Raw genomic sequence first — 25,109 nt, 5'->3', positions numbered from 1 at the left:
AAAAGAGACAGAATTTACAAATAAATAACTTTACAGAGCAAAAGAATCTAGGGAAGGGAAAAGGAACTTTTGGGGTCCATGATTTAATGTTTATGCAAACATATATAGGGTGAACAGCCTTTAAGACTGGAAGAGAAAATAGGAACAGAGAAACCCAAACTGTAACATATTTGTCTGTTTTTCGTAGAATTAATAGCTTATTGACTTCAGAGTACTAATAAACAAGATGGTGATATAACCACTGGTTTCTGAAATTGGTTGACATTGACCCCTTAGGATGAATAGGGCTGGGCTGGGGTTTAAAAAGGGCCCAGGATGGAAAATACATTTGTGAAATACAGAGAGAAAACTTTAATTAGGAACTGCGATCCTCAGAAATAAAGGCTATGGGCATGTACAGAGTGTTCCCACTCCCAGTGAGGAACCTTCACAATACACTATTATCTTCTTTTTTACACATGGTAATTTTTAGTAATGATGATTGGTGACTAAAAAATGTTGATTACATATTGGTGTTTCTTGACTTTATTTCACTTACATTCTTAAGAATTTGGGTTGGTGCTGATGACAACTTTATAAGCTCAATAAGGGGTCAATGAACACAGAAATCTTGGAAACCCCCAACCCCTACTTCTTGAGGCCAGAAATTACTGGCTGCAGCTGAATCCCCTGACTTGGAACTGACTGTCTTGATCAAAAGGTGCCAAAAGTCTGTTAAAACCCCCCCAAAGATTTTGTATTAATCAAATAGTACCAAAGGTATCCTGCAGATTTGAATTAGGAGCAGTTTCATTCACTGAATGGGCTAGAGCATCGCTTTGCATAATTGGGATCTGCAAACTCTGCTTTTCAATTGCTTCTGGAGTAATTATGTAATAGGAGAGGTTGCTGCCATTCTGAGTCCTGACCCCTTTTTTCCAAGATAACCATAAAGAAACAGCAGTTAAACTATACAGAACTATCTTTCACAGTTTCTGCTGTGAAAATTGTTCAAGGTGCAAGAGCCTCTATGCACCTCCCATTTTCTCTGAGCTGTACAGCAACAGTCCTTTATACTATGTAGTCCCTTGTACTACAGGAACGGGGAAAGCTTTTTCAGTCCACATTCCTTTCTGGGCAACCTTCCAAGGGTCTCATATCAGTGGTGGGCAAGACCAGAGCCAAAAGTAGGTGAAGCAATGAATGCAAATATTGTCTCTGTACAGTAATAAATAATAATAATAATAATAATAATAATAATAATAATAATAATAATAATAATAATAATAATAATAATTTTATTTATACCCAGCCCATGTGGCTGGGTTTTCCAAGCCACTCTGGGCAGCTCCCAACAGAATATAAATATAAATATAAATATAAATAATAAGTGATAAAACATCAAACATTATAAGCTTCCCTAAACAGGGCTGCCTTCAGATGTCTTGTAAAAGTCAGATTATTTCCTTGACATCTGATGGGAGGGTGTTCCACAGGGTTGGCACCACTATTGAGAAGGCCCTCTGCCTGGTTCCCTGTAACTTTGCTTCTCACAGTGAGGGAACCGCCAGAAGGCCCTCAGCGCTGGACCTCAATGTCCGGGCAGAACGATGGGGGTGGAAACGCTCTTTCAGGTATACTGGGGTGAGGCCGTTTAGGGATTTAAAGGCCAGCATCAACACTTTGAATTGTGCTCAGAAACATTTCTAGTTTCTACACATACACATACACCTCTCTCTAGCCTTCATCTTAACAAGCAAGAGGCATTATCAGAGCATATTATTATGACACATTCTAGCCAACCAAAAGAAAAGAAAAGAAAACATTCAAGGAGGGTCTGAAGTAGTGCCAGAGAGTGATATGATCGAGGGAGAGGATGTGTGGCATATGGAGAGTTTCAAGGATCATTTAAAGAGGCCTCACACATGGACAAGGTGGCAACAAAAGACTGGAGAAGAATGCTACACACCATAGACACCATTTAATTAGCATGAAGCACTTTTAAATCACTTGATCACCATGAGAGGGGATTAAACACATGCTTAAATCTCCCCTTAACCATACCCCGTGGATTTAGATATGAAACAGCTAGATACTGGCAATGTCATGCTATAAAGAAAAAACCCCCACATGCATCATTTTCATATGTGTGAAGATGTGCCAAGATTGCTAAAATAAACACATGCAGAATGTTTACCTATTAAGTGCAGATTAATTAAACTCTGTGAGAATTAATTGGTTCTCCACAGTCAGGTTAGGCAACCTTTTAAAGATCACACAGCTTGCACATTTTGGATTTTGAAAAGTGCAGCTCTCCTCATCAGCCAAAGCAAAGATACGATGATGATGATCACCTTCTTTGGAGGAAGCTAATTCTATAGGAGGGGAGCATATGTTTGCAAAGGTTACAAACAAAAGCGAGCAACTGAAGGCGTCTAGTGATATTATAACTGTTTGACTGTTTTGTTTTGTTTCTAGACATCTGCTGACGAAGAGTGCTGTTTGATCCATGGGACAATCAGAAGGTGTCATCCAAAATATAATGCTGTTATACAAAACTATGGTGTGACCACATTTGGAAAACTATGGTATATACAGATCTGGTTGCCGTACCTCAGAAAAGATATCGTAGAGTTGGAAAAAGTTCAGTAAAGGGCAACCAAAATGACTGAGGTGGTGGAGCAACCCCCTTGTAAAGAAAGGTTGCCACATTTGGGATTTATTGGTTTAGAGAAAAGCTGAGAAAGAGACAACATGGTAAAAGTTTATAAAGTATGCATAGCATGGAGAAAGAGAATAGAGATTATTTTGCCCTTCCCTCTCTCATTACAGCAGAACTCGTGGACATTCAATGAAGCTGAATTTTGGAAGATTCAAGACAGATAAAAGAAAGTACTTCTTCATGAAGTGCATCGTTAAACTGTGGAACTTAAATCCACAGGGGGCAATGATGGCCACCAACTTAGATGGCTTTAAAAGAGGAATGGTCAAATGCATGCAGGAGAAAGCTAACAATGGCAGCTAGCTATATTGGCTATGCTTTGCCTCCACAATTGGGGGAAGTCATGTACTGAATAGCAGTTGCTGAAGAGTACAGAAGGAAATAGTGTTCCTTTTGTCAGATGCTGTTTGAAAGTTCCCCACAGGCATCTACGTTGGCCACTAGATGGAGCTTTCCTTATGTTTTTATGAAATATATTTGATAATTCCCTTTGTCCTTTGACCTTTCCCCTAAGGACGTCAAGAAAACATTATTTTTATTTAAATATGAAGTGCACTTTCATAAAGAATATTGCAAGGTGGCATACAACTTAAAAACACAAAAAATAACAACAAAATAATGTAAAAGCTAATTGGCAAAGAATCTCAAGTTTGAAAGGCTTGTCTGAATAATGTACCTTGCAGTAGACATTGAAAAACAAGTGGATATGACTCCCGTTGAACCTCTATTGGCAAGAAGTTCCACAGGGCATAGCTCATCACACTAAAGGCTTGGTCCTTTGTGAAGGCCAGCCAAACCTCAGAAGAAGGGGGATCACCAAAAGTGCCCCATCCAAAGATCTCAGCAGTTGAGGTGGATCATAAGAAATCAGATGATCATATAATTATATAGCTGGGATGTAGCATAATACAGGATGCAAGAATCACAACTATGCAATTCTTGAAAGTTAACCATCCAACCTTCTCAAAAAACACCAACAACTTCCAATGAAGGAGAGTCCACCACCTTCCGACATGGCCCTCTTCAACTGTCAAAGAGCTCTAGCAAGTTCATCCTAATGTTTTCTCTGAATCTCCTTGTTGTAATTTTAATCCATTAGTTTGCTTTCTACTCTCTGGAGCAGCAGCTCTAAGTCTTCTCTTCTTCAGGCTAAACACACTAACTTCCTCAACTGTTTCCCATAAAACTTGTTTCCCATAAAACTTTATCATCCTGGTTGCTCTCTCGTCTGCACATGTTCCAGCCTTCTTTAACTGTGGTGCCCACAGAACTGGACACAGAACTCAGAACTGATGCCTTTCATTGTACTGAATTTGCAGTTGTGGAAACAATTATTCAGAAATTGGCTTATAGCTAGACCAAAATATGTCAACCCAGAACAGAAATATTGTTTTTCTGGGCCCAGTGCAAACCTATAAACACAGCCCTGTTCTTAAAAACATCCAATAACCTCATTGTTGTTTTGAAAAAAATGGATAATTGCTTGGCTTCCTTTTTGCTTTATTGAATGTTCATTGTTGAAGTGCCTGGCTGGAAAGGCCATACTACATATTTTGCTCAATGCACAGTGTGCTGTTACATCTCATTTTTATTTTTATTTTTTATTAAATATGTATAATTCCCTATACCCAAGGGTCTCATTTTTTTTCTTAATTATTTCAGAGATATTTGATGTGGCCAAGCCATATGTTGTGGACAACAAATCCCATTGGCCGCCAGCTAACAGTCAGCAAAGGGTTATGGGTGTGGGATTCTACAACATTTGGAGGGTGTGTCACATTGACTGCCTCTGCCTTAAGTACAAATGTGGACGGACAGTTGTTATAGAGACTTCAGTGCACAGTGGCATGAGACTTGTCCCTTATCTCCTGACCTGTGACATGCCAACAATCTTGCCACCCATAAAGCTCCAAGGAACGTTTTTACTAACCCTGGTAGCCATGATGGTGGCCATTTGGTGGTGAAGGCTGTGTGGCTGGAAAGAGAAATGATGAACCTTTCCTCCTGATGCACTGCTGTCTTGATAGTTAACAATCCCTCCCCCCACTTGTTATTTAGTAAGGAAGAAAGGGAGAAATAGCGGTATGGCATTAAGCATAAGCGTGCAGTTTGACCTTGATTTTCTATCCACAGCCAAACATAGCCAAGATTACTGCTGCTTTAGACAGTCAACACAAACACATTTTTTTTTCCTTTTGTAATTCAAAACAGTGTTCTGAAACATCTATTCAAAGCCACATATTTCCATACCTCGAGACAGAAGGAGGGAAACTGGATTAATTTATCACTTAAAGGTGAACCTACCTACCTTGCACTATCTGAAACATTATGTGTACTGAATCAGAGCCCCCCATGGAAATCTGCACTTCTCTGAATTTTTCTGTGCCAAGTAATGTGCACCAAAATGATAAACCCTGCATAAAAATGCATATATTAGCAATAATAACAAACAGATGCATTGTATTATTCCAACAGGCTTTGAGCGCTGACTGATTTTAAGGAAAGGGCTGATGCTGTGTTGTTTTTATTGTAATTATCTGTATGTTTTAATACAGATAATTACGAGATGCGAAAGAAAGAGGGGGCTTTGCCCTGCCAGACTTAAGATTGTACTATGAAGCCGCAGCTTTCTGCTGGCTAAAAGACTGGCTACTTCTCGAAGACACTGATGTGTTGGATTTGGAAGGTTATAACAATGCTTTTGGTTGGCATGCATACTTATGGTATGACAAGGTTAAGATCAATAAGGCCTTTAAGAACCATATTGTCAGAAAAGCAGTGTTTAATGTCTGGACAAAATATAAAGACTTACTGGAAAATAAAACTCCAAGGTGGCTTTCACCTTTGGAAGCTAAGGCCCGAAAAAGACCCAATATGGAAGCCTACTGGCCAAAATATTGGGAACTGCTAGAAAAAGATGGAAACAATTGGAAATTGCAGAGTATGGAGAAAATGAAGGATAAAGTGCGAGACTGGTTACACTACGCTCAGATTAAAGAAATTTTCAAAAGTGACAAAAAGTTAGGGTTCCAGGTGGAGAAATCGAAGTTGGAAACAGAATTGTTAGAACCTAAGACTAAGGTACTTTCAAGAATGTATAACTTGCTGCTGAAATGGAATACACAAGACGAAATGGTTAAGTCGGCTATGATAAAATGGGCACAGGATATTGGGCATAACATTATGTTTGAAGACTGGGAAAGGTTGTGGACCACTGGGCTGAACTTTACTGCATGTAATGCTTTGAAGGAAAATGTAATGAAAATGATATACAGATGGTACATGACCCCAGTAAAACTAGCCAAAATATACCATTTGTCTGATAACAAATGCTGGAAATGTAAAGAAAATGAAGGAACATTCACCTCTGGTGGACCTGCCCTAAAGTGAAGACCTTCTGGGAAATTATATATAATGAGTTGAAAAAGGTATTTAAGTATACCTTCACAAAGAAACCAGAGGCCTTTCTTCTGGGTATTGTCGACCAGAAGGTGTTAAAGAAGGATAGAACATTCTTTATGTATGCAACAACAGCGGCAAGGATACTTCTCGCTAAGAACTGGAAAACTCAAGATCTACCCACACTGGAAGAATGGCAGATGCAACTGATGGACTATATGCAACTGGCGGAGATGACTGGCAGAATCCGAGACCTGGGAGAAGAAAGGACCGAAGAAGATTGGAAGAAATTTAAGACTTACCTACAGAAATATTGTGATTTAGCGGAATGTTAAGAAGGATGCTTGGTTATAAATAATTGGCCGTCACTAAATTGGATCAGAATTTGATGATAAGTGAGATTAAGAGAAACAAAATCTGTAGGAGAACTATTATATTGTATTTAAATGAATGGTTATAAAATTGCAAATAAGATGATAATTTGCTTGAAAAAACTTTTTAACGATGTAAGTGGGAGCGGGAGACGTGAGGAAGTCTAAAGATGTTATGAAACTTTGTAAAAACAAAGCAATGCTGTTTATTATTTTTGTATTTCTTTTATTAAAAACTCCAATAAATATTTATAAAAAAAATATAATACAGATAATTACAGTAAACACACCTACATGTTTTAATTCTTTTTAAAAAAGATTTCTCTTCCTCCCCCCCCCCCCATGTTTTTAGCTGTTCCCATTTTATCTGTAAGCCACCTTGATTCCCTGTGAGGGGAAAGGCAGGATATAATAATAATAATAATAATAATAATAATAATAATAATAATAGCAGAATACTAAGAGAATGGTTTTGCAAAAGGGTGCATGGTAGGCAAATTTGCATGCAGTGGTACCTTGAGTAACTTCATGTTACAGACACTTCAAGTTGCAGACTCCACTAACCCAGAAATAGTACCTCGGGTTAAGAACTTTGCTTCAGGTGAGAACAGAAATCGTGTGGCGGCGGTGTGGTGGCAGCGGGAGGCCCCATTAGCTAAAGTGGTGCTTCAGGTTAAGAACAGTTTCAGGTTAAGAACGGATCTCCAGAACAAATTAAGTTCTTAACCCAAGGTACCAATGTATTGGGATAAATGCTGGTGAATTTTCCTGAGGTCTTAAAAAATGGAAACTCATGTAGAAATGTGGATAAGTGAACTTTAAATTAGAAAAAGAGTGGGGGGAGATGGGAAGAAACTGAAATTGACACATTCATCCATGATAGATGTGGTTCACTGTTCAGAATATTGCATTTTCTGTTGCAGCACTTCTTGACTGGCTTCTGCTTTTGCCTGGTTGTAACAAACTTCACTAGATTTTACAAGCCCTGGATATCCCATAACCCTTTCCCCCATCTCAGTACTGGGCTTGTATCCTGGACCAAGATCCTTGAGTCTAGATAATGTACTTATTTCCTACCCAACCACAATTCCTTGAGTTCTGACCCAAGCCCATCAGAGACATCAACATGCTGATTCTCACAACCGCCAGGGACTTGGGACCCAAGAGTGCAACATTTCTCTGCAGCAAGTCCATTTTATTGATGAAATATAACCACATATCCTTTGAGGGGGCAGGGGAGACAATGGCTTAGTACAGGGTCACAAACAATCAGGGAAGGAGTGTGATACTCGGCAGGCAAACGTCTTGAACTGGCTTCTGTTGGATCGTTTTGTTTATGCTGCAAGAAAGCAGCAGAAGCAGCAGTTGTGGTTGGCTGTGCTGCACTACAGCATAACAGAATCTTTGTTCAGCTCTGCTTGGTGCCATTTAAACATTGTGATTCATTGAATTGGAGGCTGCTTCCTGTAAGGGTGTCTTTTCTCCTGTGTTTACAGACTAGTGGGGGCAGGCAGTGGGGAAGGAGAGAAAAACCAGCCCCAGTGAAAAATAAAAGGGGGGGGGTAATAGAGGAGAGGAAGATTATTAAAGATTAATACAGCCTCTGGAAGTTGAAAAAGGTCATTGAACCAAACTATGCAAAACAACCCTTGTGTATAATAGTGGCAGCAGGCAAAAATAAGGTAAAAATTAGATTTTAAATGATGAAAACCTTTTATGCATCCACTGTTGCCGTTGGGGAATATACTCTTGTGATGTGCAGTTAAACAAAGTAACTGAAGATACTTACAGAGTGCTGGAATGGTGTTCCAGTTAGCTTCAGCTCTGCCTTATTGCAGGGCTACCATTTTAGATGGCAGTGGTTGAGATTGGTGGTGGAGTGGGAAAGCATAGCAAGATTTCAGTATGAACATAGGGACATGGGAGAAGTTTGATTCAGTTTGCATTTAAAGGTGAATCTTTCTGCTTCTCATGTGTATTTGTTTATTCATTTGGAGTATTTACTTTGAATTCCCCTGGGGATGCCCAAGCATCTACACACGTAACCTGGTTAGCAGTCTGAGCAGGAACACAGGTCACCCCATAATGGTGAAATGTTTTGCCTTAAATTATTTCTCAGTTTACAGACTTATTTCATTTTATATGCAAATCTGTGTCCTTTTGGATAGGCAATTTCCTCTTCCATAAGCAGGCATCCTACTAGGCAAGCTATCCACTGGGCAGTCCCATAGAGGCAGGTGGCAAAAATGGGAATTTATTGAACACTTGAGCAGCCACCAAGCACAGCTGGCTGGCAGCTTGGTGGATCCCAGATTATGCAGGCTTGCTTTTCTCTCTGTTAACAAAGATTTTCTCCTTATGCTCATAGCAAGCATTTGAAACCTGGTCTCTGCCAAATTTGTTGGAAACGGCTCTTCATTAGCAGACAGAGAGAGGGAAAGAGAGAGATCATTTTTATTCAGGTATGTGAAAGGCAGAAGGCTGATACAGGGTAATCATAATCTGTTATTGTTTCCCTCTAACTTTGTGCTATTTTTTCATTTTCTTTTTAATGAACTGTCCAGTCTGGTTTAGCAATGGAAACTATGATGGAGCTGCAATATAAATGGCTTATTCAGTGCATTTGTTTTCATTGCTATTATTATTATTGTTGCTGCTGCTGCTATTATTGTTATTAATTTTAAAAAACCCTTCCCCACCCGCCCAGCACCAGAGTATAATTGAACAGCATGGAGAGTGATTGCAAAGGCAAGTTGTCAGGGGTGAAGCAGATCCTATATCAGAAATGCATTCTTGACACCATCACACCCAATTATAAATTCTCCTTCAGATTTGCATTGTACGAAGGCAAACCATGTGGGGAAAAGGATTCAGGGCCATGTATTTTTGACTCCACAGACCAGATCATTAGTGAAATTAGCTTTGTGGGCCAAATTTGACAGGAGGGCAAGGTCACCCACTAGTAAATCCCATGGCACCACATTGAAGTTAGGTGTAAGGTGCTTTGCAGCTTCAAAAGGCTGCCTTTCTCCATGTAATGTTGCCAGAGAACTGTCTTTTCTAAGAACATGTGAGAACTGCCTTTTCTAACAACATTTCTGCCATCATCCCCCACCCCAGTAACTTCCTCCCAGCGCTTGGGTCAGAGGGCAGTCAAACATTTCTATTCAGTCAACCTTCTGTGCCCTAGTTATTTGGACTGCTGTGAGTTTTACAGTTTTCTATAGTTAGTTCATATTTTATGCTGTTTTACTGTGCCACACTGATCTCCTGAGGGCCAAAGAGCAAGATATAAATAATTTTAAATAAATGAATAAATAAAACATTCTTTCTAAGTAACATGGTATCTACACTATTTCCTTGCATACCCAAAGCTAATGAACTCAGAAAATTGACATGTGCTGCCTTCTTTTGATCTCAATTTATGATACTTACGTATATTATTATATCTTCCCTCTGTGATGCAAGCTGCTAAAACCCTTATTTATATGCAAAGAGGCACATACTTTAGAAATTGCTACCACATTCTGGGATTGCTAATACTTCTGATTAGCAATTCATCTATGCAACCCTGAAAAATTGTCTAAATAATTAGTAAATTAATAGAGGCATAATAAGGCTCATCTAGGGAAATCAGCAAAGCTGTTCTCTGGGCTTGTGCACACTTTACCCTAAAATAAGGTTGCTCTCTGTCCTCACATTGCGGCAGAGGTACCGGTATGCTGCATCTATGCCCACTCCCACCCTGGTAGAGTTTCAATTGCCTATAAGTTTTAGGAAAGCACATAAAACCCCAGGCCTGGGGACAGAATGCAGCCCTCTGTGCCCTACTCCTGCCAAGACTACACCCTTCAATGAGCCTGCTTTTGCCTGGTTGAGTATTTTCCCTGGTCTGGACATGTCTTTACATATATAAAGTTTTCCTTTCACAAATAATTCTTACAACCATGATTACAAATTTGCAATTTTTGAACTTCCACCAGCCCATCCCTCAATCATCCATTTTTCTTATCTTCACGCATTTTCTATGTAGTATTGCCAATTTAATATTAACCTTCCATCTCTGTTTCTTCCTTACAATATACCTTGTATTGTCACAAAGCCTCTTTAAAACCCACTAGCGCCCTGGTCTGGAACATGTCATTGAACTATGATCACGCCTCTTGCTTGCCTGGATATGCAGAGAGATGTGTGCATATTGAACTCTGTATTATTGGGAGAAAGATAAGAGCCCTACCTGCTCACATTTTCCTCTGGCTCCTCTCACCACTGGATTTGTGACCTTGAGATGAATGCTCATAAGAGACTAGGCCTCAGGATAAAATGAAATGAAATGAAATGAATTCCCCTCCTCTAATCCAAAAGAACATACTGCAGTGACATTTTCCACAACATATCAAGGATCCCAAACACACGTTCATTTAGAAGATAGGAAGATCCCTGCTGGATCAGACCAGTGGCCTGTCTAGTCCAGCATCCTGTTCTCACGGGTTTCCAGTACGAAGCTCACAAACACACAAAACCTGCTGTACCTGGAACTGGAAGTGAGAGTGCAGCTGACTGCAGAATGGATGTGGGCAGCCTGAAGAAGCACTATCGACATTGTGCCCGCCCATAAAATGCAAGCCTAAAATGAAAGATTAGGGTGATGCCAGCCGTTTCCAGGGACCTTCTTTGTGAGTTTTTTTTTAATGTAAAAGTTTTGTGTTTGCTTGGGCTGAGAGCGGGGGGGGGGCAGGGTGGAGAGCTGAGTGACAGCCAGGATGTTGAGACAGTGCATGTGTCAGCAGGAGAACGAACTGAGATTAAAGTGCATTAGTAACTTTGTATTAAATGTAACATTTAATTTAATATAACATGCTACATTAAATGTTACATTGCATTAATGTAACCTTTTTATATGTACTTTAGGAAAAATTGTTGCTGCTTTAGTTTCCATACATCACTTAGATATATATGTTTCAGAAGATTATATATTTTACAACAGGGGTCAGCAATCTTTTTCAGCAGGGGACCAGTCCACTGTCCGTCAGACATTGTGTGGGGCTGGACTATATTTTGAAAGGGGAAAAAGAACAAATTCCTATGCCCCACAAATAACCCAGAGATGCATTTTAAATAAAAGCACACATTCTAGTCATGTAAAAGCACACTGATTTCCGGACCGTCCGCGGGCTGGAATTAGAAGGCAACTGGACCAGATCCAGGCCCCGGGCCTTAGTTTGCCTACCCATGTTTTGCACACACACACAGGTTTTAGAACAGCTTGGTTTATGAGCAACTTGGAAATAAAACACTGCAAACCTGGAAGTAGGTGTTCCGGTTTGTGAACTTTGCTTTGGAAGCTGAACATGTTCTGCTTCCTGTTGAGTGTGTTCTGTTTGTAAATTGAGTCCCTGCTGCTAATCAGAGGCTTCCTGTTGAGCCTGTCGGCTGTTGAGTCCCAAGCACCCACACAACACACAGGTGATATTTGAAGCTTTGGCTTTTGCAATATATATATATATATATATGCTTTCGTAGATTTTCACGGGTACAGGAATGCAGGTTTTGGTGTCCTCGGGTGTCTTCCCGTGTAAAAGTTGGGGTGTCTAGGCGACGTTTCGACGAGGTCTCACTCGTCATCTTCAGGCTGGTGCTTTCGGCTTCTTGTTACTGGAACAGAGCAGGATCTCAGTGTTTGAGTTCTTATAAATACTGTTGAGGGGTTGTGGTGTATAGCCTCCAATGTTCTGGGCAGAGAGGAAGTTCCCAGGCTAGTGTGCCTTTTCTTCTTTTGTTCCTTAATTACTTGAGGGATATCTTGAGTGATTTCTTGAGTGATATCCTGAGTACCACTTAGGTGGGTCATTAGGTGTGGATTAGTTGCTAAAGTCTTTGTGTCTTGACCTCTTGAACTTTGTGAAGAGTTTTTCTGAGAAGATGGCTGTACTGCACTTAGTTGTGCTCTGGCTTGGCTTCGTGTATAGGGGCGAGCTGTGGTTTTGTGGCCTGTGTCAGCCAGATCTGTGTAGGGATTGCAGGGGGGTGCAGCATCCGGAGGTGCCACCATGGTTTGGCTACTGGATGGTGTCTGTAATTTATCTGTGGAGAGGGTCTGGGTTTGGGTCTGGTGTGGTTGATTGGTGATGGCGTTCTGTGTGCCTCTGGATCTGGTGTCAGTTTTTGTGGGGAGGGCTAATTTCCAGATGTCTGGCAAGCGGGATGTGTCGTCACGCTTGTTCATGTTGTGAGGGTGTTTCTCTATCTCGATGGCTTCCATGATTATTCTCTTGTGGTGATGTTCCATGTTAAAGAGCAATTTGGAATCTGCAAAATTGATTTCGTGTCCTGTTTCTTTCATGTGTTGGAAAAGAGAGGAAGTTTTTTCTTCTTTTTTGACGGCATTCTTGTGTTCTGCGATACGTGCATTTATTCGTCTGTTTGTTTGTCCAATGTACGTGGCTGGGCAGACTTTGCAGGGTATTTCATAGACCCCTTGGTTTTCCAACTGGATTTTATCCTTGGGGTTTCTGAGGATATTGGCTCATATATATATGCATTTTTGTGTGTGTGGCTTTTTCGTTGTTGTTTTTTTACTGTGACTTGTTCTTTGTTTTATGGGACTGACTTGTGACTGTGGCTTGTGACTTCGTTTTTGTGACTTGTTTTTGTGATTGTGTGGAATCCTGTTCAGCTACTGATTGATTGATTGATTGATTGACTGATTGATTGTGTGACTGCAGAAATGGATAAAAGCCCCCCAGCCAAACAATGACTATCATCAGTGCATGTAAGGAAAAAAACCTTGTAATTTTTATCATCTACAATACTCTTATTTATTTTATAGTACAGTACATTGATTATTGCTTTCATTTTATGGATAATGGTCTCATTAGATAGTAAAATTCATGTTAAATTGCTGTTTTATGTGTTGTTTTTAAAAGTCTGGAGCAGATTAATCCATGTTGCATTACTTTTTATGGGAAAGCATACCTTGGTTTTAGAACGCTTTGGTTTTGGAACAGACTTCCGGAAAGGATTAAGTTTGATAACCAAGGTACCACTATACACATATACAAACACTTACATTTTATATTTTAAATAGTATGAATAAATAAAGCAGGACCTGAGTGCAACAGCACTCTCTCCTATGGCTTCCACCAACTGATACATGTGATGACTTGATTACATTAGCATCTTCTGAATGAACCATCACAAATGAAACACTGCAAATAGAGCATGCTCAAGTGGGATCCGTAACAAAAGTGTGGAGTGCTGCTGCTCAAGATGTCAGCCGCTATATTCCAGCCCCCCTGCAACTGTCACATATCATTCAATGACCATTGAGAATGCACATCTCCATAGGTCTGTTTTTTGGAGGGAGAGGTTTCTTCCCACCCACTTAGGGTTGTTGTTGTTTTACATCCCTAAATATTTTGGACCTTCAAACCACAGGGTTTCCTAAAGTCCTAGAATTGTAGAGTTGGAAGGGACCCTGAAGATCATCTGCTCCAACCCCCTGCAATGCAGGAATATGCAGCTGTTCCATATACCTCCTTCTTGTACTATTTTGCCACATAAAGCAATATCACTCCTAACTAAGCATTGGAAACACAATGAGTTATATTAGGCACAGGCCAGCTCGGCCCTTCAGATGTTTTGGGACTACAGCTCCCGTCATCACTAGCTAACAGGACCAGTGGTCAGGGATGATGGGAGTTGTAGTCCCAAAACATCTGGAGGGCCGAGTTGGCCTCTGCCTGAGTTATATTGTCTCTAACACTACATTTTTATGCAGTCTGCTCAGACATTCAGCATTACACATTAGAAAATAATAAGTAGCACTGTGATGAAAAATCGAGACATACATCTCTATAGGAATGACCCAAAGTACAATGGCAACCAAAAGTTAAATGATATCCTCCAATCTACCACTTAGTAGATTCGAATTTCCTTCTACAAAATTGTCTCTATGGACTGATTCATTAAACGAGACCTGCACTTACTTAAAATATGAATCAGAAAGTAATTACTGTGATTTATAAAACAATATTCATTTATACAAGCAGGTCATCCCATTGCTGACCATGGAAGCCAAATACACAAACATCTGAACTGTAGCCTACAGCCAGAATTCTAAGATCGAGTATGCACACTAGAGATTTGTATGCTCAGTCAAGTATTCTTCCATAGTATTTCCAGCAAAAGTACCTACTAGGCTAAATTGTCCTCAAGACCCACCTAGAGTGTCGGATTTGGGGAAAGAAGTGTCCAACAAAGTTGAAACAATCAAATAAGGTCAAGCTGAGCCTCACTATAGTCACCAGTTGATGGAACATTTCTATCTGCTATTTTTCATTTTTGCCTCAGCAATCATAACCATTTTTGTATATTTCACCTTTGACTGCTCTTTGATGATTTAGATACAGAAACAGGAAATTTACATTCTTGAGTGAGCACAGCAGGAATGAAATCATTTCAGGGAAGAACAAAATATGAATTGAAACTGAGAATGTAAATGCCATATGGACACCCAGGTTTACATGACAATCAACAGAAGTGGTGCTTGTTTGTTCTTCTTTGCAGGAAGACAATTGAAATTCTTAATAGAGTGGACACCTAAAATCAACCAGCAGGGAGTCTTCTCTCAGAAATTATTATAGGCATAGCAGCTTCCTCTGTATTTCAAATTCAAAGCACCTACAGAAATCAATAGGACACTTCTCAAAACTGGATGCTGCTTGACTCAGACTCCCCCCCACCCCCGTTCTTGATAAGTCTAAACAACTCCCATCCTTCACACTTTCTCTCACTTCCTTTAAGAAATTGGATGAGGCCAAAGACCCATCCAGTCTGTACAACAGGAAACTCTTAATCCCAGGGTCATGGGTTTGAGCCTCATGTTTGGCAAAATATATACTGCCCTCCATCCATAGACCTTGGAGCAGTTCACACCGGCGACACCTGGATGCCTTTGAGAAGCTGAAAGGGAAGACCTGGATGCAGCAGCACTCTTCACCGCTTGTGATTCCTATCAACTGGTCTTCAAAGACATACTGCTTCCAACAGTGGAGATAGAACATAAATAACCATTGGGACTAGACAACTGCCTTATCGTCCATGAATTTGTCTAATCTTATTTTAAAGCCATCTAAGGTGTTTGACATCATCATGACGTCTTGTGGCAGCAAATTCCATAGTTTCATGATGTGTTGGGTGAATAAGTATTCTGAATTTCACAACATTCAATTTCATTGGGTGGCCCCTGGTTCTAGTGAGAAAGGGATAAAAAAGCATCTATCTATTCAGATTATCTACATCATGCATGATCTTGCACATCCCTAGCATGTTTCCCCTTACTTGCTCCCCCCCAAACTATAATGCTCCAATGTCGTAACCATTGCCTCCTTGACCATTTACCAGTTCTGTAATATCCTTTTTGAGATGCTGCACCCTGGGCAGCAGTATTCCACAGCATTCTACATGTTGCTGCACTATAGATTTTAAGAACTGGATTATGATATTGGCATCTTTATTTCAATCCCTTTCCTAATAACCCCTAACATGGATTTTGCCTTTTTCGCAGCTGCCACACACTGGGTCAACATCTTCATTCAGTTTCTCACCAAACTCCCAAAGTCTTAGTCCTGCTCTGTCAGCTCAAATCCAATTAGCATATATTTGAAATTAGATTTTTTTCAAAAAGTAACTGTTCTTAAGGAACTCAAAAACTGTAGCTGTTCCTGATAAAAAGTTATTGCCTTGTGGTGGCTCTTGGATGTTGTCTCCATAATTTCACCACAATTTCGTGATGGATGTTCATGTACCTATAGAAACCTGATAATCTCCTGCTGTTCCTCATGTATTGACATTTCAAGGTTGTGATCATGCTTCATGAGCTCCCCTGCTGACTAAAATAGATTCTCAACAAGGCCATTGAGGCAAAAGAAAAAAGAAAAATGAATTTGTAGATACAGCTTTGAGTGATGGAGGCACAAAACTTACAATTATCCTTCTATTTTTCCATTGCAACTTCAGGAAATGGACCTTTGTTTACTAAATTAGTAAGTGCTCCTCTTACACCACACTTCCAAAATTAGGATTTCTAGAAGTTCATTCCCCAGCCTCTTTTCCTCAGTTGAGACAGGTGGAAGAAAAGTATGGGGTGGAGGTAGTTAAAACAAAAATGAAACAAAAAACTAAAACCCACAGGCCTAAGCACACATATGTGGAGACTGACACACTATCGCTCCTGCACATATAGGCACATTAGCAAAAGAGAAACATTCTCCAGCTTTCACAGCTTTGAGTTTGTCATTAAATGTGTTCAACGACCCCAAGATACCGTAGTTTATAAAAGGGATAGGGATTCTCTTTCAGGGAAAGGGCCACATTCCCTCCTCAATAGCCTTCTGGGGGCCAAATGTCAGTGGCAGGTGTGGCTAGAGGCAAAAGTTGGCAGAGCAGCACTGTGAATTTGTACAGCAGCCCTTTGCATGTTAGGCCAATTTCTACACGCACACAAAGCTCATCTCTCTACCCACCATCCAGGCAAGGAAGTAGCACCGGCAGAGTTCACAGACTCGTTCCAGCCAGGCAGAAATACTCAAGGGGGGTACAAAGGAAGCCTGGTGAGGGATGTAACCTAGGTAGAGTCCCAGGCACCACACAGAGAGACTTGAAGTGCTGTATTTTCCCCTTAGATGACACATAGATGTCGTTGCCAAATTAAATTGATCACTGTCTGTTTAAGCATCAAATCAATGTTACTAACTCTCGAGACTAATTGCTGCAGTCTACCTTAACTGGCAAATGAATGTCACATACACTGTCCTGTATTGAGGGTTTTTCTTTTTCTTTTTTTAAAGCGATGTCACAGCACACAGGGCATTTAGCTGCCAGAAATAAGATTATCAACACTCAAGGACATTTTGAGCAGAAATGAAGCAGCTGTCAAGCAGAACATTGCTACCCTGCCTGTAAAACAATATGAATGAGTCAGCTAAGCACTAAGCTGTAATGTCATAGGCCTAAGCACTGTATTATGAGCATTGTAATTCAGTTGGGAACTTAACATCAGATGTAGCTAAGAAGGCTGTTACTGGCATGATATCTATTACAGCCAATGCAGAAAAATGTTTGGGGCAAGTTAAAATGTGAAAATTCTTATGTTTCAACAGCATGCATATTCAATAGCAGAAAAAAGAAAACATGAATCTACAGAGTCTCAGATGGTAAAATAAAAATAAATAACCAACACAACTGAACAGAGAATAGCTGCAAAACAGGGAGAACAGTAGGGATGTGAAATTCCTTATTATCCTAATTGCTTCACACTCCAGCGCTGCTTTCCAGATTTTAGGCTGGAACAGTGAGGGGAAAAAACACATTGACTGATCACATGTAGCGATGCACAAATCTATCAATTGCAGTTTTGCTTGGTTTTCAAATCTTAAATTCAGTTCCCCACATTTTCTCATCAGTTTAAGAATGCTAGTCCTCATGAAAATTCACCAGCATTTTAGTGCAAATTTCTCCTAATATACACATTTTTGTATGCAATTTCCCCTAATTTACATTTTTTTGTGTGAAGCAATTTCCGCGATATAATGTATTTTAAATGACATTTTCACTAATATATGTATTTCCACGCAAAATATACCAGACTGTAACTATTTCTGTTCCCATTACTTGGCTGGAAGACTGCATTGCAAAATTTGAAGAAGTCCATATTTCAAAGGATGCCTGTGTTTGGGGTCACATACTAACTTTACCTTTTTTCCTTTTTTTGCGTTACCTTCACGTATTATTTAGAGACATGCAAAATAGATTGGTTTGCCTTTAAATGTGAACTGAATCAAATTCCTCCTCTATCGACAGTCACAAATGAACAGCAGAGCTATTACAGTTTTGCAATGAGTGGCACTCCATGAAGTAGTTAACAATGAGCCGATGAAATAATGAGATGAAAATAAGCTCCAAAGATAAGCCTTACAGTCAGGAAACTGGGAAATATTTGGGTCACACACAAGAACCATCACTATGAATTAAAACCACAACTGGTTGTCAACAAACTCAAAATGTAGTAACTGCACATCAAGTACAAAACATATGCAAAGACTGACAAGCTATCTCAAGTCTATGGTCCCTTCTAGCGGAATGGAAACCCTTTTTCACTCCAAGGTTTGCACTTCCTTCTGGGCAACCCTTTGGAGGCCACATGCCAGTGATGGGACCAGAGGCAAAAGTGGGCAGATCAATGAATACAAACTGTACCTTCACACAGGAGGCTACTTTCTATATATATACTCACACACCACTCTCTATCCTGCATCCAGACAAGCAAGAGACATTAATCGGTGTTTAAGGATGCATTCCATCCAGGTGTTTAAGAATGTATTCCATCCAGGCAAAAACAGCCGAGTGGTACAAAGCGGTGCCAGTGAGGAACGTGGCTGGGGAAGGACCCGAGGGTGGCCCTAGCACCTAAGTGTGAGGTGCCTCACTCCTGGTCTATCTCAACACTATTTCTAACAACAATAGCAACCAAAAACTCCAAAGAGATTAAAATAATAATAATTATAAAAGAAAAGAAACCTCAAGGAGATTCATGGTTCAGCACCGATGGAGGTATTCCCCTCATTTTTTAAAAAGTGCTTGCACTTTTTTGTGCTTTGAGTGAGGTGGCTGTAGTTCTGACTATTCCTCTGCAACCACTTTCCCACAACCATTCTTCTTGTACAACCACTCACAACTTCGTAGCGCCCTGACAGCCCCCTAACAACTTCCTTGCGGCACCATAGGCACCATACTTTAATGCAGAAATACTGTAGGTCACAGTGAAGGCAGGACCAGCAGTGTACAGTTTTAAAGGCATATTGGCCCTAACTGGGAAAGCTTCATTGGTATTGGCCTGCATGCTTCCCAATTAGTAGTAAGCTATTGCAGCCCCATTCCAACAGGATATACCACAGAGCAGGGAAGGCTGCTGAATACACACTGAGTGGGATGCTGCTGTGCTGAAATTGGTGTGTGCCATTTTGATTCACAGCTGTGCCTATCTTTAGATGAGGGTGCCAATCATGCCATGTTCAGGCACTCTTCCTCTAATGTGATTCCAACAACAGTAAACCAAAGTTATTTGTCTGGTCACAGAGCCAGTAAAAAACATGTATACATCTATACCATACATTTTCCAGTATACACTAAACTGAAATATGTTGTGCTCGTATAAAATAAGGACAGAAACCAACCAAGTTACAATTTATTCAGCAAAATCCTTTGCAGGAAGGGAAAAAAAGAAAACAAATCTAGCAACTATTTCCATTACTATTTTTTTGTGTCAGTAGGCCAAAGTTATCCAAATACACACAAATTAACATGTATTAATCTTCTTTGATTACCATCATGTGAGAGAAGCACACAGGTGCTCTTAATAGGGAAGTCATCAGAATCATGAAGAGTTTCCATATAAGAAATAAATGGAAACTACATCTCTCTCTCTCTGGAAAAAATAGTATTCCATCCTTGCTTGAAGCGCAAGCTGTTGTGATCAGGCATCTTACCTTCACCCACTGGAAACCCATTGCCAATTGAAGTAGCATATTCCCCCCATTTCAGCAAGTCAGCAGTCCCAGTGAAGAGTCAAGTTCTGTGATGCCAACGTATCCAGTATCCCAATTCTTTCTGGAAAAGAAAAGAGGGGTGGAGTTCAGTTGAAATTCAGAATGGCAATACAGGCTGAATAAAAGAATAAATAAAATCTTTAAAGCATTCTCCCTTTCCTGGGACTCTGGGGAATTTTGAAGGAGGGAAGAGCCTCTCAATGTCGATATTTAAAAGTAACCAGTACAGACATATTATTGGGGGGTGGGGCGGGAATGTTCCCATAAATAAAGTGCTGGAGGCCACGTCAATATCCCACATGTTGTTCTCTTCCCCTTCGAGACAGAACAGAGTATCATGAAAGAAAATGGGCTCTGGAATCATTACCATGTGTAAGAGACACTGTTGCAAAAGTAACAGCTAGAGTCTTGTCGCAGCAGCCAATTAGAGAATTCTGCTGGCTCAGGCCTTCCGAAACACTGTGAGGCAAATTAGAAAGGGAAGAGAAAGAGAAGCAGGCTTGATCTTCAGTGTGTGGACCAGAGACCTATACAGATGCTTGAGAGTGAATGTAGTGTTGTAGTTAGAATTCAGAACTTAGTTCCATGGAGATGTGGGCTCACACCCCAATTTAGGATGAGATTAAAGCCCTAGCCAGGTTCTTTGCTAATCGACATTATGGAGAGGGAATGCAGAAGGGCAACTTCAGGACATGTTTTCTTTCTTTCTGAGTGATGATATCATGGTCCAAACTGCCCGCCTAATTGACCCATCCTCCTTGCTCCAACAAGTGCATAAGATGAGAATGAAACTTCCAGTTTAGTTCATGGCAGTTTAGCATAGTAGAAGTCAGAGAAGAAGAAAACCAAGCAGAGGTTGGATACTTTCTTCCAGTGGTTTTCTTTCTTCCTTTCTTCCTGGGGGGTACTTGAAAGAGTAAGATATGGCAGAGGTAGCCACTGTGGAACCCTTCAAATATTGTTGGACTCCAGCTCCCATCACCCTCAGTCAGAATGGGGAATGGATTATGAGAACTGTGGTTGGATATTATCTGTAGAGCTATCCCTGGGACAGGGAATTCCATAGCCTGGGAACTACAGCTGAGGAGGTCATGTCCCATATACCCACCAATCACACTTCTGTTGGTGGTAGAATGTAGAGGAGGAAAGCATGGAGGAAAGTTTATTCAGCCCTGAATAACAACAGCAGCAGCAACTATTATTATTATTATTATTATTATTATTATGATCCTATTATAGAATTGTAAAGACAGAAGGGACATGATCTAGTCCAATCCTATGTAATGCAGGAATTCTGACCACAGCCATTCCTGGGTGGACTCGAACCGCCAACCTTCTGGTTAACAGCCAGACACGCTGACCCATTGTCCCACAGGCTATATGCAAAATTTCAGATGACTTATTTTCCCACTGGCTCACAAGAAGAGGAATAGATAGATTCTTAGTAAGGGATAGATGATAGATATAGATAGATAGATAGATAGATAGATAGATAGATAGATAGATAGATAGATATAGATATAGATAGATAGATAGATAGATAGATAGATAGATAGATAGATAGATAGATGATAGATAGATAGATGATAGATAGATATGCATATATTTGCATTGGCATCAGAGTTTCTGAATTCTGATATCCCTACTATAATGTGTCATGGGTTTATATCCTGCCTTGGACCTTTGTAATTTGTACATTACAGGAAATAATCAATTATGATCCCCCACAAAGGAAAGGTAAACAAAGGTGGTGAACATGGGAAACTTAAACTGAAAGCTGTATTTTCCTCTCCCAGGGTATTAAAATGGATGCATAATGCATTTTGTCAGTTGTAGGCAGAAATGCCGACCAGTTGATACTTCTTAAGTTATATTTCTTATGAATAACTCATTAAGAAGAATTATACTTATTTTTATAACATATTATGGATTAGCATATTTGTCATAAGACAGAACCACGGGCATTGATTATGATTTCCAAGCAACAGATGGAAAATCCATAACAGCCATTTTTGGATTTATTTTTTGACAGGCCAGCTTATTTATTCCAATTTCAGGTTGTAGTGTTCAAAGTCAAAATGCAACAATCAAGGGGAGGGAGGGTGGAAAGTATAATCAATAACTCATCACCAATAAACATGTAATTTGAATGGAATTGATATAGTGGTACTTTTAGCTCAACTCATAACAAGATTATTCTTTTTTCCTCTTTTTAAGTAAGGCATTTCTTGAGGAGTTGGTTTATACTAAGTGGCAACCGTAGGGATTTGGAAACTGTTGGTACTTTGGATGCAAAGAAACGGGGTGTCCAAAAAACCAGCCCATTGTCCCTGTAGTAATTACTTCACAGTGCCTGATGCTAAATGGACAGTCCTGGGTCCCAAGAACCAGCTGAATCCTGTATTGTCCTTGCATGATAAAAAGATTAGAGGCTGAAAAGCAGAGGAACTGAATCTCGCAGCTTCTTAGACTGCACAGTGAAAAGACCATTGTAACATCCTCATAAATCCTCAGCTCCCTGGGCTCTTGACAACTAAAGCAATGGACAATAGAATTCTTGTGTTCAACAAAACAATCATTGTCTGCCAAAGGGCTTATCTGCTTAATTTACAAATGTCTTTCATTGTCCCCAAATAATTCCCTATTAGAAAAAAGCACCCTATGACGAGGAGAACTAAATAAATATTTGCAGATTTGTAGTATGTTTGCCACCATGACTGCATCAATAGTAACAATAAGAACAAGAACTATAACAAAATATGAGACCATTGCAGTTTCCTTTTCTCAGGCCCACATTTATCATTACTGTATATGCCAGGTGTATATGCATTAACGTGGCACATCACTCTCAGTTTTAGGGTGCTTTCAGATGGGTATTGGTTGTGAGACTGATGGTCCTGATGTGTGCTTTTTTCTTTTTTGCTGCATCTTCAAATGCCATTGGCAACAAAATGCCTACTGACATTTTTTCCTCATTTAATCCAGATGTACCCTTTCCAGGGAAAATCCAGTGAGTAAAAAAGGGGGGCTGGTAAATAGGTAAGTTTAAAACACTTTTAAAGTTTGAAATAAGAGCATTTAAAGAAAAAGGAAAGAGAGAGAATTCTTAAATATTTAATAAAAGCCTATCAGAAGTTCAGACTAATGTTGCTGAATGATATTTAATTCAAATATCTGGACATTTGTATGCAGTTTCATTGTACAATAAACAAGCAATAGGCAATAAAATAATTCCCCAGACACTCATGTCTATCACTTTTTAAAAACAAATTTTCACATCGTGTGATACCTTAAGCAAGAGAAGCCTTGCAAATTCTTCTATGCCTTGACACACAACTGAATCCACAATTTTACCAATTCCCCTCTTCCTTTTTAAAATCTGCCCCCTGCAATTTATAAAATATTCAGGGCCATGTTCTTGCTTTAGTTTTGCAAATCTCAACAAAACCATTGGGCTGCTTCCAAGCTTGGTGGCAGCAAACTAATTACTTTCAGATGGGCTTGGCTGGGTTGAACAGACCCAGGGCTCAATGAATATTCCCCCAGACTGTCGATTACAATGGTCAAGGCTGACCTATGTCAATTCTGGGTCAGACAAAATGCATTGTAATTGAGGCCCTGATGCATTTTGACCTGACCATAACAGATCAGCCAAGGAACTCCCTGGGCAAATACAACAGGAGGCATTTTTCTAAATCAGGGCTAAGAAACCTGTGGCAAACAGAAAGGGGAAGCTTTGGCCCAGTAGTGGCTAGTTTAATCCCAAAGGGATTAAAATGGTATGATACTGCTTTAAATGCATGGTGCAGAAGAGGCCTAGGAGAGAAAGGGGAAAATGTATTTGACACTTCTAGTTACTAGACTTGTCTGAATCCACATAAGCTTCATTCAGCAGAATAAAAATCTATGGCACCTCACAGTTCTCAGATTCTTCAAACATTATTTCAGCCATTGTCAAATATATGTCCCAGCCCATCTTTCAATGTGCATACTTATCTATAGTAAAAAAACAAATATACAATTCTGTATCCACATTGCATTTTAGAATTCTCCTTTAACGTTCTGCACATTTTAATGCTTCAATCCTTTCAGAGAGAAAAGAATGTTGGCTTTTGACATACAGCAATATCAGTCAGGGGATGGTGTTTTTTGTGTAAACAATTTGGTCTTTGCCACAGCAGAACTGTTTCTATAAAGAAGGAATATATAAACATTGACTCAACCATTTTCCAGTCTGTCTCCAGTACCTCTTTAAGATGGTACTTTAGGAGCTGCACCCTGGCTCACACTGCTCAGCAAGCCCCCACCATTCCCCTCAAACAAAACAGTCAGTTTTGACACGGAAAAAATAGCAAAGATGTGTACAATATAGAAGCTGACACCTGAAACCTAACACAGCAGAGCCTTTCCCAACTACTTTCTCGCTGTACTCAAACCTTCCTTTAAGCTGCCACTTCCCCCCTCCACTGTCTGCCTCTGCTCACTCTACTCAAACCACTGCCATTGTTTAAAATCACCACTTTCCGTATTTCAGTTTTTCTCCAATCCTGCTTCATTCAAACATCTGCTGTTGTTTAAAACCAACATTTTCCTCTCAGTGTTTCCCTATCCACGGTCATTGGCCAGGCAAGTGGAGTTGGAGTCCAACAGCATTTGGAGGGCCACAAGTTTTAGATTAGTCCTGAAGACCTTCCTCCAGCCACCTTTTGAAATGGAATTTGGTTTTAAAAATGGCTGTTGGCTGTGAGTTTATTGCTATGTGCTTCCTTAACTGTTTCCATTTATGATGTGGTATTCTGCATTATTTAGTGGTCTTGGCTGATGTCTTTTCAATTCGTTTTCCTAGATCTATTTTATTTGTTTTTCATTTGATGTATTTAATTTTTCACTTTGTAAGCCTGTGTGTGTGTGTGTGTGTGTGTGTGTGTGTGTGTGTAGAAAAGCAATAGAGAAATAATGAATTGACTAATCCCCTCACCCCGGTGCATGCACACATCATTTACAAACAGTCAGGAATCTCTTGGGACATGG

The 25,109-nt window shown here is 39.9% G+C and overlaps 1 protein-coding gene across 2 annotated transcripts in view; it reads right to left on the bottom strand.

Annotated features, from left to right (window-relative positions):
* Positions 1-25,109, bottom strand: part of CDH11 (cadherin 11) — a 106,948-nt gene that overhangs the window by 47,876 nt on the left and 33,963 nt on the right. Inside the window, exon 2 of one of the 2 annotated variants that reach the window (XM_081920300.1) lies at positions 20,019-20,139. The gene's annotated coding sequence lies outside the window, so the exon portion shown is untranslated. The remainder of the gene's footprint in view (positions 1-20,018; positions 20,140-25,109) is intronic. The other variant, XM_081920301.1, reaches the window with a different exon arrangement.

This window comes from Podarcis melisellensis (genome assembly GCF_964234715.1).
Source record: "Podarcis melisellensis genome assembly, chromosome: 8".
NCBI lineage: Eukaryota > Metazoa > Chordata > Lepidosauria > Squamata > Lacertidae > Podarcis > Podarcis melisellensis.
Note: the sequence above shows the minus strand (reverse complement) of the source record. Positions and strands in the feature narration are given on the sequence as shown.